Here is a 20,834-nt window from a genome sequence, read left to right as displayed (position 1 = left end):
CCAGATTCCAAAGCTTGAGGTGTAGTGCTCTCAGAAAGAAACAATCAATGAATGCACAACTAAACTAGAGCACCACCATGCCACCCTGCCTTCATCCTTAAGGCAAGCCACTACTCTTAGTAATGTTTATGCATAGCAAGTTTTGATAGCACCTTTAGTTGGTTTATTACTCTCCTCAGGGCTCAACAACATAGCTCCAAGTCGTGCTTTCCCTGCCTCTCCTTTCTTGCTAAGTTGTTGAATGCTAATCAAGTGTGTGAATGTGGAAGTCCTTGAACGAGTCAGAACTCCCTTCTCTTTTCCCTTGCTCCATGAGAGTTGAATATGAGAATTGAATGAGATAATCCTCTTCTCATTTCCTCTACCTTCTCTTTTCTCTCCTGCGTAGTGATTTCCTCCCATTGTCCTTATTGCCAATGCAGTCAAATCTACATAACTTTTGTCCTCCATGCCTTGTGAGGTTTTTCAAGGCAGCATGGGCTTGTGTACTTCTCTTGAAACCCAATTTAATTTTAAGTACTAGTGCATTAAAATGCACTAACACCCCTTTAATGGATGACATAACTAGTTCAGATTTTGATATTTAAATTAACAATTACCTCAAGTAATCTCCTACCTCAAGCAATGGAATTTGTGTCCCCCTCTCGGCCTTTTAATTTATAAAAATATTTACATTGCGTACATAAAAATAAGCAATTTAAATTGTTATGTTCTTTCTCTCTAGAATCCTCATATTAATGTAGAGACATTATTCTTATTGGTTCGAAATGCATTGGCCAAAAATTTCTCTTATGTAATTTCTACTGAAGGACTTTACTTAATTCATTATAAATCAAAGGAATTTGAATACAAAAATTATTCAAATACTTAACATTTATGTATTTTTCATATTTTATTATAATTCTATAATATTTATTTACTAAATAATACAATCACATACTCAAAATATTTTACAAAATTAACACACTCATATAAACTTATTTCTTTAAAACAATATTAGATAAACATTAGTGTTAATATATAAAACATAATGATCCGAATATAAGTAATAATAGTATTCTAATAAAAAAATAATAAGTAATACTAATTTTCCCAATAATAAGCAAAATACAAATACATGTTATATATATATAGTTGTGGAAAGTATATATATATATATATATATAGATATATAGATATAGTTGTGGAAAGTATATATATATATATATATATAGATATATAGATATAGTTGTGGAAAGTATATATATATATATATATTCTTTTCATGACTAGCCTACGTAGTTAACCGGGGGGTTAGAGGGGGGCGGAGCCCCCCCTTTATTGCGTTGATTGTGCAGCGGGGGGGTCACAGGGGGTTTGAGGGGGGCGGGTAGCCCCCCTCTATGGGGTCTAGGGCAGTGCCTCGGGGAAAAAAAAATTGGACCCTATATTAGGTTGGGTAGACTTACCTATGGTTTTGGACGCAATGGTTTTCAGTCTATGGTTTTGGACGCGATGGTTTTCAGTCCATGGTATTGGATGTTTCGGAATGTATAAATATGTATTGTAACATTGAAAGGAATATAAATAAAAATCAAGCTGGTAGTCCCGGTTTTGGGATCCAGGGGAAAATCTCTGTGTATATTTGTTTTATGTCTTATGCTCTCGCATTGTTTATATTATATTCTTAGAATTCGTATGCAAGTAATTTACGTATGGGGTTAAAACCTACATTTGGTATCAGAGATGTTTTGGCTTCAAGAGGATGCCTTTATTGTTGAGGGGTTCCACTCGGGCCTGTGGTAACCATGTTTAGTGGGAGATTTGTGGGATCGATTCTAGTGGTGAAGGAAGATGGCGAGCAGTGGAAAGATAGAGATCGAGAAATTTAATGGTCATAGTTTTGAGTTGTGGAAACTCAAGATGGAGGATCTGTTGGTGGATAAATATCAGTGGATCGTGGTAGATCCAGGTACTAAACTAATGGGAGTGTTCAATGAAGAACGGAAGAAGTTGAGTCAAAAGGCAAAGAGCACAATATGATTGTGTGTCTCAGATTCAGTATTGTTGAATGTATCAAGGGAAGCTACGGTGAAGGCTTTGTGGGATAACTTAGGGAATTTGTACCAATTTAATTCTTTGGTGAATAAACTATTCCTACGCAAAAAGTTGTATAACGCGAGGATGAAAGATGGAGACTCGGTGATAGAGCATCTGAATGCATTTAATACTGTGGTAAGTCAGTTATTATTTGTTGATATTAAAATTTCAGATGAAGATAGATGCATCAGTTTGTTGCATTCTCTACCAGATTCGTGAGATAGTCTGGTTATTGCACTAGGTAGCAATGCAAATGCCTTGCAGTTTGATGAAATAGTCTCATCCTTGCTGACGAAGGAGATGAGACGGAAAAATATGGAGAGCCAGAATGGTGATGCCTTGTCTATACGAGGACGGTCCCAGAACATAAACAAAAATAAGTCATCGAGTGGGAGATCTAAATCTAGAGAGAGATTTAAATCTCCAGGAAAACCTGTAAAGGTAGTTTGCTGGAAATGCGAAAAGGAAGGGCACTACAAAAGGGACTGTAAATCTAAAGCTCCTGACAAAAAAAAGGGATCTGATGATGCTCCTTCTGTAGAGGCAAAAACCACCTCAGATGAAGGTGGGGATGTGTACTTGGCTTCTTCAAGTACACATGTAGATCATGAGGCATGGTTGATTGACTCAGGTGCATCCTTTCACTTCACTCCCCATAGAGAGTGGTTCTACGAGTATGAGAAATATGATGGTGGTGATGTCTTCTTATGGGATGATAGGAAGGCTAGAATTATTGGTTGCAGAAAAGTAAAGTTGAAGTTGCAAGGTGGAAGGGTTAGAACACTTCTAGGTGTTCTGCATATTCCTGCATTGGCTAGAAATCTGATTTTTGTAAGCAAGCTGGATGTTGCAGATGTAAAAAAAAATTTCTAGAATGATACTTGCAAGATGGTTCGGTGAGCACTGGTATTGATGTGGGGAGTTCGAATTGGAACTCTGTACAAGCTGCAAGGTAGCACTATTGTTGATGGGTGCAACAGTTCTGTGGTTCCTGAAAGTGGAGTAGAAAATCTTGTGGTCTCTAAAGAGAATACCATGTTGTGGCATCAAAGGCTTGGACATATTGGAGAGAAGGGCCTTCAAATACTTCATGGTAAATGTAGGCTAAAAGGTATGACTAATAGCTCTTTAGATTTTGATTTTTGTGAAAATTGTGTATATGGGAAGAAAAATCGGATGAGTTTCCCCTCTAGTGGGAAGAGGGAGAAACATATATTAGAGCTTGTGCACAGTGATGTGTTTGGACCTATGAAGGTTCCATCATTGGGTAAGTCTGTGTACTATGTATCATTTATAGATGACTTCTCAAGGAATATATGGATATATTTCCTCAAGAAGAAGCATGAAGTCTTTGATAGGTTTAAAGAATTTAAGGCTCTAGTGGAAAACTAAATAGAGAAGAAGATAAATATGCTGAGGACAAATAATAGTGGAGATTTTTGCAGCAAGGAATTTGAAGAATTCTGTAAGAAGTGTGATATAGCACGACAGAATACTACTCCATGCACACCTGAGAAAAATGGAGTTTCATAAAGAATGAACAAGACATTGATGGAAAGGAAAGAAGCATGCTCAATGGTGTCGAGTTAGGACAAGAATTATGGGCAGAGGCGGTGGAGACAACATGTTACCTGGTCAACATATCACTTTCATCAGCGTTGGAGGATAAGACTCCACAAGAGGCATGGACTGGTAAGAAACCATCTCTTTCACATCTGAGGGTATTTGGATGTGATGCATATGTGCATGTTCCAAAGGAGAAAAGAACCAAGTTGGATAGTAAATCTGAAAAGTGCATCTTTATTGGGTATAAGGATGGTTTAAAGGGTTATAAGATTTGGAATTCAGTAACAAGGAAGGTTGTGTACAATCGAGATGTGGTGTTCAGAGAGGTGAAATATGTTATTAAACATAAAGTCCAACCAAAGGAACCTGAGAAGATAGAGTTTGAGCTTAAGGAGGAAAAATCAGACTCTAAAGCAGAGGAGGAATTAGAAGATGAAGAGCCACAAACTCCGAGTGTGAGAACATCAGTTCGAGAAAGAAGACAGCCAAAAAGGTATAGTCTATCTGCTTTCTATTCAAATTTTGCTTTATCTGTTACTGATGATGATCCCAAAACTGTGAAAGAAGCAGTAGATTCAAAGTATGGAAAACTCTGGAAAGAGGCCATAGTTAATGAAATGGAATCTTTGCACAAAAATGAGGCTTGGGATCTGGTGGAGTTGTCGGATGGAAGGAAACCCATTGGCAGCAAATGGGTGTTCAAGAAGAAGACAAATCCAGAAGGAAAGGTGGAGAAATACAAAGCTCGGTTGGTAGCAAAATGTTATTCCCAAGTGCCGAGAATTGATTTTGGTGATATTTTTTCTCCTATTGTCAAGGTAGCTTCTATTAGATTACTTTTATTTGTTGTTGCTAATTTTGATTTTGAGGTAGAACAGATGGATGTGAAGGCATCATTTCTTCACAGGGATCTGGAAGAGGATATCTACATGAAGCAACCTAAAGGCTTTACGATGAAGGGTAAGAAAGAACTGGTATGCAAGTTAAAGAAGTCTCTGTATGGGTTAAAATAGTCACCAAGGATGTGGTATCATAAATTTGATACATTTATACGGGGACTTGGCTTCACCAGAAGCAAAGCATATCATTGTGTGTATTTTAAATTAATTGGTGACTGTGTTATTTATCTGGTCTTGTATGTGGATGATATGTTGTTAATTGGAAATGACAAAGAAATTATCCAAGATTTGAAGACCCAATTGTCCTCCAAATTCAACATGAAAGATCTTGGTGTTGCAAACTATATTTTGGGCATGGAAATTAAAAGAGATCGGGCAAAGAGGAATCTTTGCTTAAACCAGAGGAAGTATGTCGAGACAATACTCCAAAGGTTTAATATGCAGGATAGTAAACCGGTGAAGGTTCCTATTCCTGTAGGTGTAAAGTTATATGCCGAATAGTCTCCCAAGACACAAGAACAGGAAGAGGACATGTCTTGTGTTCCATATGCAATGCAGTTGGTAGCCTGATGTATGCAATGGTTTGTACTAGACCAGACATTGCACATGTAGTGGGATTATTGAGCAGGTTTATGTCAAAACCAGGGAAGGAGCATTGGATAGTAGTGAAGCGGGCTTTTAGGCATTTGCGTGGCACTAGTGATTATGGTTTGTGCTACTAAGGAAGATCAAGATTGGAAAGAGTTTTGGATATCCGTGGCTTTGTTGATGCAGACTGGGCTGGAGATCTGGATCAAAGGAGATCTACAAGTGGGTATGTGTTTAACCTATTTAGAGGTGTAGTCAGCTGGATGAGTAAGAAACAAGCTGTAGTGGCATTATCAACTACAGAGGCAGAATACATGGCAACCACTCATGAAAGCAAGGAAGCAGTTTGGTTGCAAAGATTGTGTTCAAGTATGGGGTTAGTACAGGGAGATATAAGGATAGACTGTGACAGCGAAAGTTCAATTTTCTTGGCAAAGAACCCTGCTTATCATTCAAAGACAAAGCACATTGATGTTCAGTATCACTTTGTGAGGAATATGATAGAAGACAAAAAGGTGTTCCTAGTAAAGGTGGACACTTTGAATAATATTGTAGATGCATTGACAAAATTTGTGATCTTTGAGAAGTTCTCTTGGTGTAGAGAAACAATGGGCATTTCAGGGCTGAATAAATGACTAAGCTCTCTTGTGGCCTCCTGTGGAAAGAAAACAACAAGTGGGAGAATGTTGGGTTGTGTTATATTCTTTCCACGACTAGCCTACGTAGTTAACCGGGGGGTTAGAGGGGGGCGGAGCCCCCCCTTTGTTGCATCGATTGCGCAGCAGGGGGTCATAGGGAGTTTGAGGGGGGCAGGTAGCCCTCCTCTATGGGGTCCGAGGCAGCGGCTCGAGGAAATTTTTTTTGGACCCTATATTAGGTTGGGCGGACCTACCTATAGTTTTAGATGCGATGGTTTTCGGTCCATGGTTTTGGACACGATGGTTTTCGGTCCATGGTATTGGATACTTTGTCATGTATAAATATGTATTGTAACATTGAAAGGAATATAATGAAAAATCAAGCCGGTAATCCCGGTTTTGGGGTCCAGGGAAAAATCTATGTGTATATGTGTTTTATGTGTTATGCTCTCGCATTGTTTATTTTATGTTCTTAGAATTCATATGCAACTAATTTCTCTATGAGGTTAAAACCTACAATGGTATTTTAATATGAAGATAATAAATAATACTAATTTTCCCAATAATAAGCAAAATACAAATACATAATATGATATATATATATATATATATGTGAGAGAGAATGATAGAAATTAAAAATACTTATTAAATTATAAATAAAATAATATTTTTAATTTTTAATTATTTAATTAATACCATAAAATTAAAATAAATTTCAATTTTTAAAATTATAAAATATTTTGTTGTTAAAAATAAATTAAAGGCAAACACTTTTAGATAAACTTGGAAAAGCCCCTACTTCACATATAAATCACATCAAATTGAGTAAATAATTGAATTTTCCAAATCACAACGGGAATATGAATGTTTCGTAAACATATCATATCAATAATTAAATATCAAAAATTATATATTGTTGATAGCCATTGCTAATCATAGTTAAACTTATGTTTAAGACGTAATCTTAAACATCGATGATATGTTAACAAATTATCTCCAAAACATTGCGTAATAAAAATTTTAAAAATAATAAATTACAAAATCTCTCATTTTAATTTTAAAAAATAAAAATTGAACTAAAATATAAAAGGTTAAGATACAATTTATTATATTATGCATGGTTTATGATTTTATCAATAGTTTAATATTGAGAATTCATTTTTTTATTATTATTTAAATTTATTCATTTGTAAGATGATTGGTTGAGGTTTTATGATGGGATGTTTAGTAACTTTTATTTTTATTAGTTACTAATTTTTTTTTTAATTCATTTTTATTTAACTTTTTTTTATTTCTTTTCTTTTTTTGTTATTTTCATTTCATGAATTCTAAATTTTTCTCCATATTTTCAATTTAAGATCACAAATTTTAAAAAGGAAAACATAAAAAATAAAAAAATTTAGAACAATTTTTTTTTAGTTTTATTACTTTTTAATTCGACTTATAGTTTTTTGTTTTTTTTCTATTTTTTTTTTATTTTTTCAATTCCAATTACATTAATCATAATATTTTTTATTGTTTACACCTAGATTTTATAATTAATAACTATTATGGTAATCAGTTATTAGTTTTTAGAATCTTGTGATTTTATAAGTAAGGTTTATTAATGTATAGCTACTAATTTTTAGGATTTAGTGATCATTTTTTTCTAATCTTTTTTTATATTTTCAATTCCAATTACATTAATTGTAATACTTTTTATTGTTTACACCTAGATTTTACAATTAATAACTATCATGATAATTAGTTATTAGTTTTTAGAATCTTGTGATTTTATTAAATAAGTTTTATTAATGTATAGTTATTAATTTGTAGGATTTAGTGAGCATTTTTTTTCTAATCTTTGTTGAATTTGTTTTATTTATGCATAATTTTTATAATTACCTCAATTATATAAAAAGCCAAAAAATTGAATTCAAAAATTCAAGAAATTAATCTTTTTTATTTTATATTATTTTTTTTAGTGCCTGCCATTAATGAATGTTGTTCTCACATGTCAAAGTATTTGAAACTCCAACTGGTTCCCACTTTGAAATTTTATATTATATTATGTTTCAAGTCGCTTGAGATTGGGCATTTAGCGAAGCTCCTCTATCGGAGTGTTGCCTCTCCCAGGTAGCTAAACCACCATAGCTCCTAGAGTTCAGGTGCTTCTCCGATAAAGTCCGACCTAATCGAGGTTTGTGACTCAATCGACCCCGAAGTGTTTACACCGCCAAAATTACTCGAACCCGATTTGTAAAACACAAATAAATTATTAATGGAGAATGAAATTACACTAGTATTACACACAGGTCTTGCTTTCTAAGGTTAAGGGAAATACAAATTTATAGATGAGCATAGAGTTGATAGGAATAAGCTACATGTGAAATTCATGCAAAAAATTGAGCGGTGTGGTAGGTTGTCGTGGTTGGCCTAGGCGAAGGACGGTTGAGGATGAAGCCAAAGCCGAATGTTGGCTTCACAATTAACATTCTCTCACTTGAAGTCGAATGAAGAATCATGAATCAAGTCAAGTCCTACCATGCCTCTACATATTTCATGTTTATTTCTTGGTAGTATCTTTGTGAACATATCACCAGGGTTCCTATCTGTATGGATCTTTTCCAAGGGTAATTTTCTTTCCTCCAACACATGTCGGATCCAATGATACCTTAAGTCAATGTGCTTGGTTTTTGAATCAAACGCTGGGTTTTTCTCCAAGTGAATGGCACTCTGACTATCACAATATAGCACAAACTTGTCCCTTTTTATTCCTATCTCTCCTAGGAATCCTTGCATCTACAACATCTCTTTACAAGCCTCTGTTGCAGCTATGTACTATGCCTCTATTGTAGAGAGAGCTACTATTTTTTGTAGCCTTCACACCCAAGACAGTGCTATACAAATAACCCGTATTGGATTCTCTAGTGTCCATATCTCCAGCCATATCTGCATTAATAAATCCTTCAAGCACAGTGTTATTATGACCAAAACATAAACAATAATGGCTAGTACCCTTGAGATACCTTAAAATCCATTTTTGCCTAGATTGGCGAAGAACCTGTTCACTACTCCCAGTGAATATGCAATGTCTATACCATGGCATACATCAAGTTGCCAACTGCGGAATCATAAAGAATCTTGTTCATTTTTTCCTTCTTCTTGTCATCACTAAGACATAACTGAGTACTTAGCTTAAAGTGAGTTGCAAGAAGTGTACCAACTAGGTTGACATCCTTCATATTAAACATGTCAATCGCCTTTTAAAATAAAAAACAAAATCCACCACCTTTACTAAAAAAATTTATTAAAGATTACCTCTCTTTTAAAATAAAAAGCCATCTCTCTTAACAAAAACACAATTTATTTTTTTTCCATTTTTTATTAATTAAAAAGACCAAACTTAAAAGGATTATAACATATATAAACATATATATGTTTCACGATAATAACAAAAGCTTACGGCTTGGCCTTTTGTCAAAATGCACTCATAAGTCATTCCATGTTTAAACCCGAAAAGGAAAAAGAGACTCACCAAAAATCGCCAATCTTAGGAGGTTGTATGCCACCAGCGACTCCGACAAGACCACGGTTATTTGGCTGCCTTTCAACGCGCCCTTCCTGTAGCGATCCCACGAGAATTTAACCAGCGTAATTTCTCCATAACCGTTCTTGAACCAACGTAAATTCTCCAGAACCGTTCTTGAAGGTAGCGATTTCAATTTGTGAAACACATGGCAGTGAATGGGTTAAACTCGTCCTTTCCGAGCTGCAGAAAATCTCGGTGTTCAGATTAGTGCAGCAGCTTTCCACACACAGAAGCCGCAGTCACAAACTCACTCTGATTCGAGCGTCACGAACTTGGCTCCGATACCAGGTGTGAGAGTAGAGCACAACAAAACAGTAACAGAGGCAGAAAAATACTGGGCTTACTTAAGAATTCAGAGACAACACAATTTACACTAGTAGTATTACCAATAGAAAATGAAATCATACATTGAATTTACTTTGATTTACTTTCTAAAAATATAAATTTATAAATGAATACAGAATTAATAAGAATAAGCTACATATAAAATTTATGCAAAATAAATGACCTGTATGTAGCTTATCATTGGGAGCGTGACGGCAGATGGCTGAGGACGAGGCCCAAATTGACCTAGGCAGCTAACTAATGAAGACGGCGCCGAAATTCAGCTTCACGTTTAACAAGTTCCAATTCTCATTTTTTTTGTGACTAACTTTTCAAATATAAAAATTATAAACTATCCTCAGCTGCTTCTATGGATCTGTTCTACCCTCGCTGCTTGATCGTTGATCAGAGGAGATGTATAAGATGTTTTGGATCGTCGTGCCCTCTGCTGAGCTTAGCAGTTGTAAACCATCCTCAGCTGCTTCTATGGATCTGTTCTACCCTCGCTGCGCTTAACAATTGTAAACCATTCTCAGCAGCTTCTATGGATCTGTCCTACCTCGCTGCTTGCTCGTTGATCAGAGGAGATGTATACGCTGCTCATAATAACAACAGGGTTGACTGGGAATCTAATCGAATTTTTGAATATTTTTAGCCAATACGGTTGAACTTGATAACTATGATTTCAAATATTCCTTGATACCTGACATACTCCATAATTGCAAATTTTACTCTATCGTATATTCTATATCGATATTCTTTTTATTAGTCCCTGTTTTCCCATATGAGGGACTATAGCGCCTATAGCGATCAATAGGCCTGACGGAGTATTAAACCGCTTTGACTAACTAATATATTCCATCTTTAACTAATGTTTTTGAAAATATTTTATGTATGGGGTTGGATCAAATACAGTATATCACAAGCTTTTACGGGTGAAAAAATGCTCTTTATATCCCATCAATCATATTATCTCTCTCTTTTCTTCGGATGTGAGAAATTGCCTGATTACCTTTATTTGGTTTATATATATATAAAAGATAAGGACTCTGAACATCATAGCAAATTCCGGATGAAAAAAATAATTAAATCAAACCTATGGCACAGTTAAGCAAACCTTGTACCGCATATTGAAAATAAAAGCCCACGTTTACATAGATCTGCCTCCACGCAGGATCTAACTACGGACCTTCAGTTTACAAGACTGACGCTCTACCACTGAGCTATAGAGGCCGACATGTTACTCAAAAAATTCATGGTTTTATTTCAGTAGAGAATATGTTCTGTAAAATTCAAAATTAATGTGTCACTGCAACCATGCTTAGTTCGCGGAAATCTAGCCAACGAATATTCGGCTCCATGTTAGATAATATTTGTTTCACGATTAAAAAATAAGCTATTTGTGTTCCTCTTTTTCTTTGGGGTTACACATTACTTTTGCACCCTTCATCCAACTGGAAACTCAACGCAAAGTATTTATGGTAGTAAGTGACAAAAAAAAATGAGCACCTTTAACTGAATTCCAAACAAATGATCATTACAATTCTAATAATAATTCCAAACAAATGATCATTACAGATCTAATAATAGCTATTGTCTAACTAACTAATCGCTATCATCCAATAAAATGATACAAATAACTATTATCTAATAGAATTAAAAAAGCAAAAAATATATATATTTCAAAATTTTACAATTTTTAAAATATAAAACTTAACATTCTATGCAATTCGTTCTTTGTAATTTTTTAATACGAAAGTTGTAGCACAACACAACATTAAGAGAGGGAGAAAAATAGTGGGCTTACTTAAGAATTCAGAGACAACACAATTTCATATTACACATAGACCTTGCTTTCTAAGACTCAAAGGAAATACAAATCTATAGATAAACAGAGAGCCCATAGGAATAAATTACATGTGAAATTCATGTAAAACAGATGGGCTATATGATAAGTTGTAGGTGGCGTGGCACCAGACGGTTGAGGATAACGATTAAGTTGGCGTGGGCCGTGGACAGCTGAGGCACAGCAGGCGCCCAATTCGGCTTCAAGTTTAACATTCTCTCACTTGAATTTGGCTTCACATTTAACAAAATAAATATACTATTTGATCTAAATAAATTTCTAGATAAATAATGTAAAAATTCAGTGTAAACATTTTATAATATTAAAATATTATTATTTTTTATCAAAATTATTAAAAAAATGAAATAGATCTTGAGTATTTCTTCAATAAAATACTATCTTTATTCATTTTCAATATTAGTTATTTATGTCAATTTTACGTGATCCAAAAATAATGAAAAAAGAATATGTAAACATGTAAGTAAAATCTAGTAATATGAATAATAAAAATTTAAAAATAAGTATAATGTGAAAATTAAAACACTGGATATTAACATATCCAGGCTTCAAGTAATCTCCAAATTTATATGTCAATCACTTTCATTCAACATAGTACGTGTAAATTGCTTTATATAGTGGATCACAAAAAATAAACACATTTGATTGAATTTCAAACAATTCCAATAATAGCTATTGTCAAACTAACTAACAGCTATCATCCAATAAAATTATACTAATAAGTATTATCTAATAGAATTTTATATATATATATCAAAATTTTACTATTTTAAAAATATATGTAATTCTTTAATACGAAAATGCTGTGAGAGTACAACACAACAAAACATTAACAGGGGTAGAAAAATAGTAGGCTTATTTAAGAATTCAAAGACAACACGAAAGTTCTGTGAGAGTACAACACAACAAAACATTAACAGAGCTAGAAAAATAGTGTGCTTATTTAAGAATTCGGAAACATTACAATTTCATCAGAGAGATAGATATGTAAAAAACACAAATACATTATTAATGGAGAATGAAATCACACTAGTATTACACACAGGTCGCTTTTTAAGGTTAAGGGAAATACAAATTTATAGATGAGCACATAGTTGATAGGAATAAGCTACATGTGAAATTCATGCAAAAAAAATTCAGCCGTGTGGTAGGTGGTCGTTGGTGGCGTGGACAAAAGACGGTTGAGGACTACGGAGAAAGTTGGCTTCACGTTTAACATTCTAATCATGAATCAAGTCACACCAAGTCCTACCATGTGTCTACTTATTTCATGTTTATTTCTTGGTAATATCTTTATAAACATATCACCAGGTTCCTATCTGTATGGATCATTTCTAATGACAATTGTCCTTCCTCCAACACATGTCAGATCCAATGATACTTTACTTTAAGTCAATGCTCTTTGTTTTTGAGTGAAATGGTGGGTTTATCTCCAAGTGAATGGAACTCTCACTATCACAATATAGCACATACTTGTCCCTCTTTATTCCTATCTCTCCTAGGAATCGTTAATCGTTGCATCTACAACATCTCTGTACAATTCTCTGTGGCAGCGATGTACTATGCCTCTATTTTAGAGAGAGCTACTATTTTTTGTAGCCTTCACACCCAAGACAGTGCTATACAAATACCCTGTATTAGACTTTCTGGTGTCCATGCCTCTATTTTAGAGAGAGCTACTATTTTTTTGTAGCCTTCACACCCAAGACAATGCTATACAAATACCATGTATTAGACTTTCTGGTGTCCTATCTCCAATCTGCATCTGTAAATCCTTCAAGCATAGTCTTATTATGACCAAAATATAAAGAATAATGACTAGTACCCTTGAGATACCTCAAAATCCATTTTACTGCTTGTCAATGTTGTTTGCCTAGATTGGTGAAGAACCTACTCACTACTCCCACTGAATATGCAATGTCTAGTGGTGTACATACCATGACATACATCAAGTTGCCAATTGCTAAAGCATAAGGAATCTTGCTCATTTCTTCCTTATTCTTATTATCACTAAGACATAACTAAGTACTCAGCGTAAAATGAGTTACAAAAAGTGTACCAATTAACTTAACATCCTTCATATTAAACCTGTTAATCACCTTTTTAAAATAAAAAACAAAATCCACCTTCTTTAATAAAAAATTTATCACATATTAAATCTCTTTTCAATTAAAAAGTCATCTCTCCTCATAATTTTTCTTTTTTTTTTCTTTTTCATTTTTTATTAGTTAAAAAGACCAAACTTAATATGATTATAACATATATATGTTTCACGATAATAACAAAAGCTTACGGTTTGGCCTTTTGTCAAAATGCACTCAACAGTTATATTACATGTTTAGACCCGAAAAAGAAAAAGAGACTCGCCAAAAATCGCCAATCTTTGGAGTTTGTATGGTACCAGCGAATCGGCCAAGACACGGCTATTTGGCTGCCTTCCAACGCGCCCTTCCTGTAGCGATCCCACGAGAATTTAACCAGCGTAATTTCTCCATAACCGTTCTTGAACCAGCGCAAATTCTCCAGAACCGTTCTTGAAGGTAGCGATTTCAATTTGTGAAACACATGGCAGTGAATGGGTTAAACTTGTCCTTTCCGAGCTCCAGAAAATCTCGGTGTTCAGATTAGTGCAGCAGCTTTCCACACACAGAAGCCGCAGTCACAAACTCGCTCTGATGCGAGCCTCACGAACTTGGCTCCGATACCAGGTGTGAGAGTAGAGCACAACCAAACAGTAACAGAGGCAGAAAAATACTGGGCTTACTTAAGAATTCAGAGACAACACAATTTCATGAGAAAGATAGATCTGTAAAACAAAAGTACATTAGTAATATTACCAATAGAAAATGAAATCATACATTGAATTTACTTTGATTTACTTTCTAAAAATATAAATTTATAAATGAATACAGAATTAATAAGAATAAGCTACATATAAAATTTATGCAAAATAAATGACTCTGTATGTAGCTTATCATTGGGAGCGTGACGGCAGATGGCTGGGGACGAGGCCTAAATTGACCTAGGCAGCTAACTAATGAAGACGGCGCCGAAATTCAGTTTCACGTTTAACAAGTTCCAATTCTCATTTTTTTTGTGACTAACTTTTCAAATATAAAAATTATAAACTATCCTCAGCTGCTTCTATGGATCTGTTCTACCCTCGCTGCTTGATCGTTGATCAGAGGAGATGTATAAGAAGTTTTGGATCGTCGTGCCCTCTGCTGAGCTTAACAATTGTAAACCATCCTCAGCTGCTTCTATGGATCTGTTCTACGAATCTACCCTCGCTGCCCTTAACAATTGTAAACCATGCTCAGCTGCTTATATGGATCTGTTCTACCTCGCTGCTTGCTCGTTGATCAGAGGAGCTGTATACGCTGCTCATAATAACAACAGGGTTGACTGGGAATCTAATCGAATTTTCGAATATTTTTAGCCAATACAGTCGAACTTGATAACTATGATTTCAAATATTACTTGATACCTGACATACTCCATAATTGCAAATTTTACTCTATCGTATATTCTATATCGATATTCTTTTTATTAGTCCCTGCTTTCCCATAGCAGGGACTATAGCGCCTATATAGCGATCAATAGGCGCTAACGGAGTATTAAATTGCATTGACTAACTAATATATTCCATCTTTAGCTAATGTTTAAAAAAAAAAATTATGTACTGGGTTGGATCAAATACAGTATATCACAAGCTTTTTACGGGTGAAAAAAATGCTCTATATCTTATCAATCATATTATCTCTCTCTTTTCTTCGGATGTGAGCAATTGCCTGATTACCTTAATTTGGTTTATATATATATATATAAAAGATAAGCACATCCATGGAGAAAAACAACTGCTTTTCCTGAAAGTATTAGCTGGACACCGTTAAGGATGACTGTTATAAGTCCTAGCAAAATTTTCAATCTATGAACGGCATCCCTTTATTTGGTTTATATATAAGAGAGATAAGCACATATATGGAGAAAAACAACTGCTTTTCCTGAAAGTATTAGCTGAACACCGTTAAGGATGACTGTAAGTCCTAGCAAAATTGTCAATCTATGAACGGCGTCTCTAAGCTGGACTTTGTTATAGCAAATTCCGGATGGAAAAAATAATTAAATGAAACCTATAGCACAGTAACGCAAACCTTGTACCACATATTGAAATTAAAAATCTGCCTCCACGCAGGATCGAACTACGGACCTTCAGTTTACAAGACTGACGCTCTACCACTGAGCTATAGAGGCCAACGTATTATCAAAAATATTCATGGTTTTATTTCAGTATAAAATATATTCTGTAAAATTCAAAATTAGTGTGTCATTGCAACCATGCACTTAAGTTGATCATATTTCGCGGAAATCTAGCCAACGAATATTCGGCTCCATATTAGATAATATTTGTTTCACGATTAAAAAATAAGCTATTTGTGTTCCTCGTTTTCTTTGGGGTTACACATTACTTTTGCACCTTTCATCCAACTGGAAACTCAACGCAAAGTATTTACGGTGGTAACTGACAAAAAAAATGAGCACCTTTAATTCAATTCCAAACAAATGATCATTACAATTCTAATAATAGCTATTTTCCAACTAATAGGTATCATCCAATAAAATGATACAACTAATAGAATTAAGAAAATAAAAAATATATATTTAAAAATTTTACAATTTTTAAAATATAAAACTTAACATTTTATGCAATTCATTCTTTGCAATTCTTTAATACGAAAGTTGTGTGAGAGTGGAGCACGACAAGACACATAGTGGGAGAAAAATAGTGGGCTTACTTGAGAATTCGGAGACAACACAATTTCTTCAGAGAGACTTATATGTAAAACATATACATTTCTAATGGAGAATGAAATCACACTAGTATTACACACAAATTTTGCTTTCTATGGCTTAGGGAAATACAAATTTATAGATAAACACGGAGCTGATAGGAATAAGTTATATGTGAAATTCATGCAAAACAGATGGGCGGTATGGTAGGTTGTCGTCCGTGGTGTGGGCAGCGGACGGTTGTGGACAACGCTGAAGTTGGTGTGGGTGGCGGATGGTTGAGGACGGCACGACCGGCACCGAATTCGATTTCACGTTTAACATTCTCCCACTTGAAGCCGAATGAAGAATCATGAATCAAGTTACACCAAGTCCTATCATGCCTCTACATATCTCATGTTTATTTCTTGGTAGAATCTTTGTGAGCAGGGTTCATATTTGTATGGATATTTTCTAAGGATAATTGTGCTTCCTCAAACACATGTTTTTTCGGATGCAATGATACCTTAAGTCAATGTGCTTGGTTTTTGAGTGAAATGTTGGGTTTTTCGCAAGTGAATGGAACTCTGACTATCACAATATAGCACATACTTGTCTTGCTTTATTCCCATCTTTCCTAAGAATGGTTGCATCCACAACATCTCTTTACAAGCCTCTATTGCAGCGATGTTCTATGCATCTATTGTAAAGAGAGCTACTATTCTTTGTAGCGTTGACACCCAAGACACTGCTGCTCCTTCAAATGTATACAGATATATGTCTGTAAATCTTTCAAGCAGAGTCTTATTATGACCAAAACATCAACAATAATGGCTAGTACCTTTGAGATGCCGCAAAATCCATTTTACTGCTTGTAAATGTTGTTTCCCTGGATTGGCAAGGAACCTGTTCACTACTCCCACTAAATATGCAATGTCTAGTCGTGTACATACCATGGCATACATCAAGCTGCCAACCCGTGAAACATAAGGACTCTTTCTCATTTCTTCCTTCTTCTTATCATCACTAAGACATACCTCAGTGCTCAGCTTGAAATAAGCTGCAAAAAATGTACCAACAACCTTAACATCCTTCATATTAAACCTGTCAAACACCTTTTAAAATAAAAAAATAAAATCCACATCTTTTAATAAAAAAATTATCCCATATCACCTCACTTTTAAAGTACAGATCCATCTCTCCTGACAAAAGAACACCGCCCATTTTTTTAATTAAGCCGTAGTCTTTAATGCGACTTTTTGAAAGCTTTTCCGGCGATTTTTTCCGGTGAAAATCCGGCAGTAATTTATTAAAATCGAAGTTTGATAACTATTTTCTGCACAATGAAAGCGTCCCAGGGGTTTTTCAGGGTGCTGAATCCGAATATGCAGTTAAAAAACCATTTTAACTGCAACAAATCATGATTTCATCTCAATTTCTTCCGCCGGATTCCGTCACCGGAATCTCAAAAAGTCGCATTATAGACAACTCCTTTAATTAATTAAAAAGACCAAACTTAATAGGATTATAACTTATATAAACAAACATATATATGTTTCACGATAATAACAAAAGCTTACGATTTGGCCTTTTTGTGAAAATGCACTCAACACTCATGTGCACAGATTGCATTATAGTTACCAAGTTCGTCCGTACCGGCTAAAAAAATTCCTTAATTGGCCAGTTCGGTTCGGTACGGTAACTAATTCGGAGAATTCCAATCCGATACGGTGCTATTTGCTTTGTCCGTTTGGTAATGTGATTCTTTAAACTGAACAATGGCTATAACCAAGGTATACGGTAAATAGATCCGGAAGTTTGATATATACAAATTTACATGGTAGGAATTTTTTAAATTAAGGCATTTTCAAATTTTGTTTAAATATATTTTATAGATTGAGAAGATGGTGTTGCATGTATGTAAATTAAAAAGTATTGATTTTTTTTATTTTTTATTATTTTTTTAAGAAGATAAAATTTACAGTTTCTTTAATAACTTAGAAATTTACTTCTTAATTGTCGAATAAAAATTGTTCTGGCAAAGTAAAATTTTAATTTTAGTTTTGTTTTGTTGATGCATTGGAAGAATACAAGTTTAGACATGTCCAATTTTGGTGGAAATAATAATACAGGGAAGAGTAAAACAAAATCAAGTTTGATGTAAAGAAAGGCAAAGCTAATGCTAATATCAATTTGCTTTTATAAATTTTTTTATAAAAACTAGGAAGTTGGTATTTTTTATTGGAAAAAAAAATAAAAATAAAAGACGATTTTTATAGAAAAAAATAAAAAACAGTAATTTCTATCTTATCAAAATGGTAATTCTTATTGGAAAAAAATAAAAAAATAAAAGACTAATTTTTATAGAAAAATAAGAAAAAAAATCATTTCTATATTAGAAAATTTTATAAAATAACAAATTGCAATTAAAAAAAAGATAATTCCTACTTTATAAGTCCGATCTGCGACCAACCAGGGCGCCTTTGCATTATCAGCCAGCTGAAGCCTTCCAATCCATGACTCTCAGGTATTTTGAGCTTCCTATGCATGAAGAGCATTAGATTTCCATGCACGCCATCTCGTCACGACATCTCCTTCCTTTTCATTGCCATTCCTGTCTTCCATCTGGCAGTCATGCACTCCTCTATCACCTATCCTTCCCTCGATAAATCTAGCTTCTGTGAAGAGTGATGATTTTTTAACCATCTCCTGGTTCTCTCGGCCCCTCAATGGAGCCTCTCTCCCTGAGTTTATTCCTATCTCCTTAACAGAGCTTTCAGTGTTCATTTTCCTTTGTTTGCGGGTCGTGCTGCTGGTCTACTGACGCTCTCCTTACGACATGCGCCTGGAGCAAGGTTAGTATCTATTACCCTTACAGTTTTTTGGGTTATCTCTGTAACTCAATCTTTCTTTTTCTGGAAGCAGTTCTAAGCTATAAATTACAGAGATTGCATGGGTTTATAAGCGTGTTTTGCTGCTTATCAACATTATCCTACATAGTTAAGGATAAAACTTATTTTTGTTATCATCAGTATGCTTCTTTAAGTTTTTCGTCAATTGTTTCTGGTTTCTTCACAATGGTCTGGGCTATCATCCATATGGTGAAGAGGTTTATAGTTATACATAAGCCTTGCTCTGACATCCGCTTTAAAATAGGAGGGTGGTGGTGTATCATGGAAATATACTGTTGTTGTCTGGTTTGTAGTGACTCCTCTACCAGCTAACTACCCTCAGAAAGATCGCACATCATCATTTGCCTCCCTCAATTTCAATATGTTTCCTCCCCTGTGAACTTTCGACCTCCAGGTTTTACAACCAGGCAGTCTCTTTCCCTCTTGCCGGTTTTTCTCTTTTCCCGGGACCGGAATTTCCCCACGGGATCGTTTTCTTCCTACCTAATCTGGAAAGAATTTTCAAATCTCATTGGGATTTGAAGAGTGTCCTTGGGGTGACGTGTTTCTGTCCTTGAGCTGTCAATCTATACAGGAACATCCTTTCTGAGTTAATTCACTCTTTGCAGTGGCGGCTCCCTTCAGTTATTACCTTCTGGCCATCAGGCGCTTCTCCTTTCCCGGTCATGCCTCGATAGTTGGTATCCTCCTTCTCGAGTCTTCTGGCTTTTGTTTCCTGTGTCAGAACTGTTCAATCATCCCTTATATGGCATTTATACTCTCCAGGCTTATTTCCGGTTTTTGGTCAGATCTCCTTCTCGAGTCATCTGGCTTTCGTTTTCAGTGTCAGAACTATTTAATCATCCCTTATATGGCATTTATACTCTCCAGGCTTTATATCCTGAATTTGGTCAGATCTCCATAAATAGCTGGTATGTAGCATGAACCGAAAATCTTATTAGGACATAGCCAATCCCGATAAGTTCTGGGGCAATTACTAAGGTCAGAAAGTGGGTGAAGCATGGATGGTGATTCGGATGTCTCAGCCACGGAGGCCATGGTCAAGGCCGCGATTCAGGCTGAGAAAGCATGGAAGACTGCCACGTTGCCTGTTGATTGGCAATCGACCCTCGATGACGTAGTAGTAAGGCCATCATGGTATGATGCTGACAGGGAAGGGACAAAATTCCATAGAGCACAGTCATCCCGAGAGGCTAATATAAAAGATGCTTCTAACCGACCGGAAAAGCTGTTACATGAACACGCTAACAGCTATAATAAGATTCGGAACCCCATTAAAACTTCTCCCCCGCCAGCGGCTTTAAAGCTAGAGAGCTCTCACTTGTCGGATAGAATAGATAGCTTGCAGAATCTCGCTTTGGTGGGTAAGTGGCACTTCCCAGAAATGGAGGATGCCAAGATGAGAAGGTGGATTGAGACTCAGTGGAAACAGGTGATTGGATATACCCCCATCATATCTAATCTTATGAAAGAGTGGTACTGTTTTCATTTTCTAAAGGCCAGTGATGTTGAGTCTATCCTGAAATGCCCATGGGTTCATAATAGGATTTTTCTTGCTCTCTATAGGTGGTACATTGGATATGACCCTCTAAAGAATACTCCTTCGAATAATTTAATTTGGGT

The 20,834-nt window shown here is 35.1% G+C and overlaps 2 non-coding genes across 2 annotated transcripts; both read right to left on the bottom strand.

Annotated features, from left to right (window-relative positions):
* Positions 1–10,826: 10,826 nt before the first annotated feature.
* On the bottom strand, positions 10,827–10,898 carry TRNAT-UGU (transfer RNA threonine (anticodon UGU)). The gene has a single exon. It is a non-coding gene; the product is annotated as a tRNA-Thr (tRNA).
* A 4,813-nt stretch (positions 10,899–15,711) lies between these two features.
* Positions 15,712–15,783, bottom strand: TRNAT-UGU (transfer RNA threonine (anticodon UGU)). The gene has a single exon. It is a non-coding gene; the product is annotated as a tRNA-Thr (tRNA).
* Between the last annotated feature and the right edge of the window lie 5,051 nt (positions 15,784–20,834).

Source organism: Pinus tabuliformis, chromosome J (genome assembly GCF_031772625.1).
Source record: "Pinus tabuliformis cultivar Carrire ecotype Pingquan chromosome J, CPIR1, whole genome shotgun sequence".
Lineage (NCBI taxonomy): Eukaryota > Viridiplantae > Streptophyta > Pinopsida > Pinales > Pinaceae > Pinus > Pinus tabuliformis.
The sequence above is the reverse complement of the archived record's forward strand: the minus strand, read 5'-3'. Positions and strand labels throughout refer to the sequence as shown.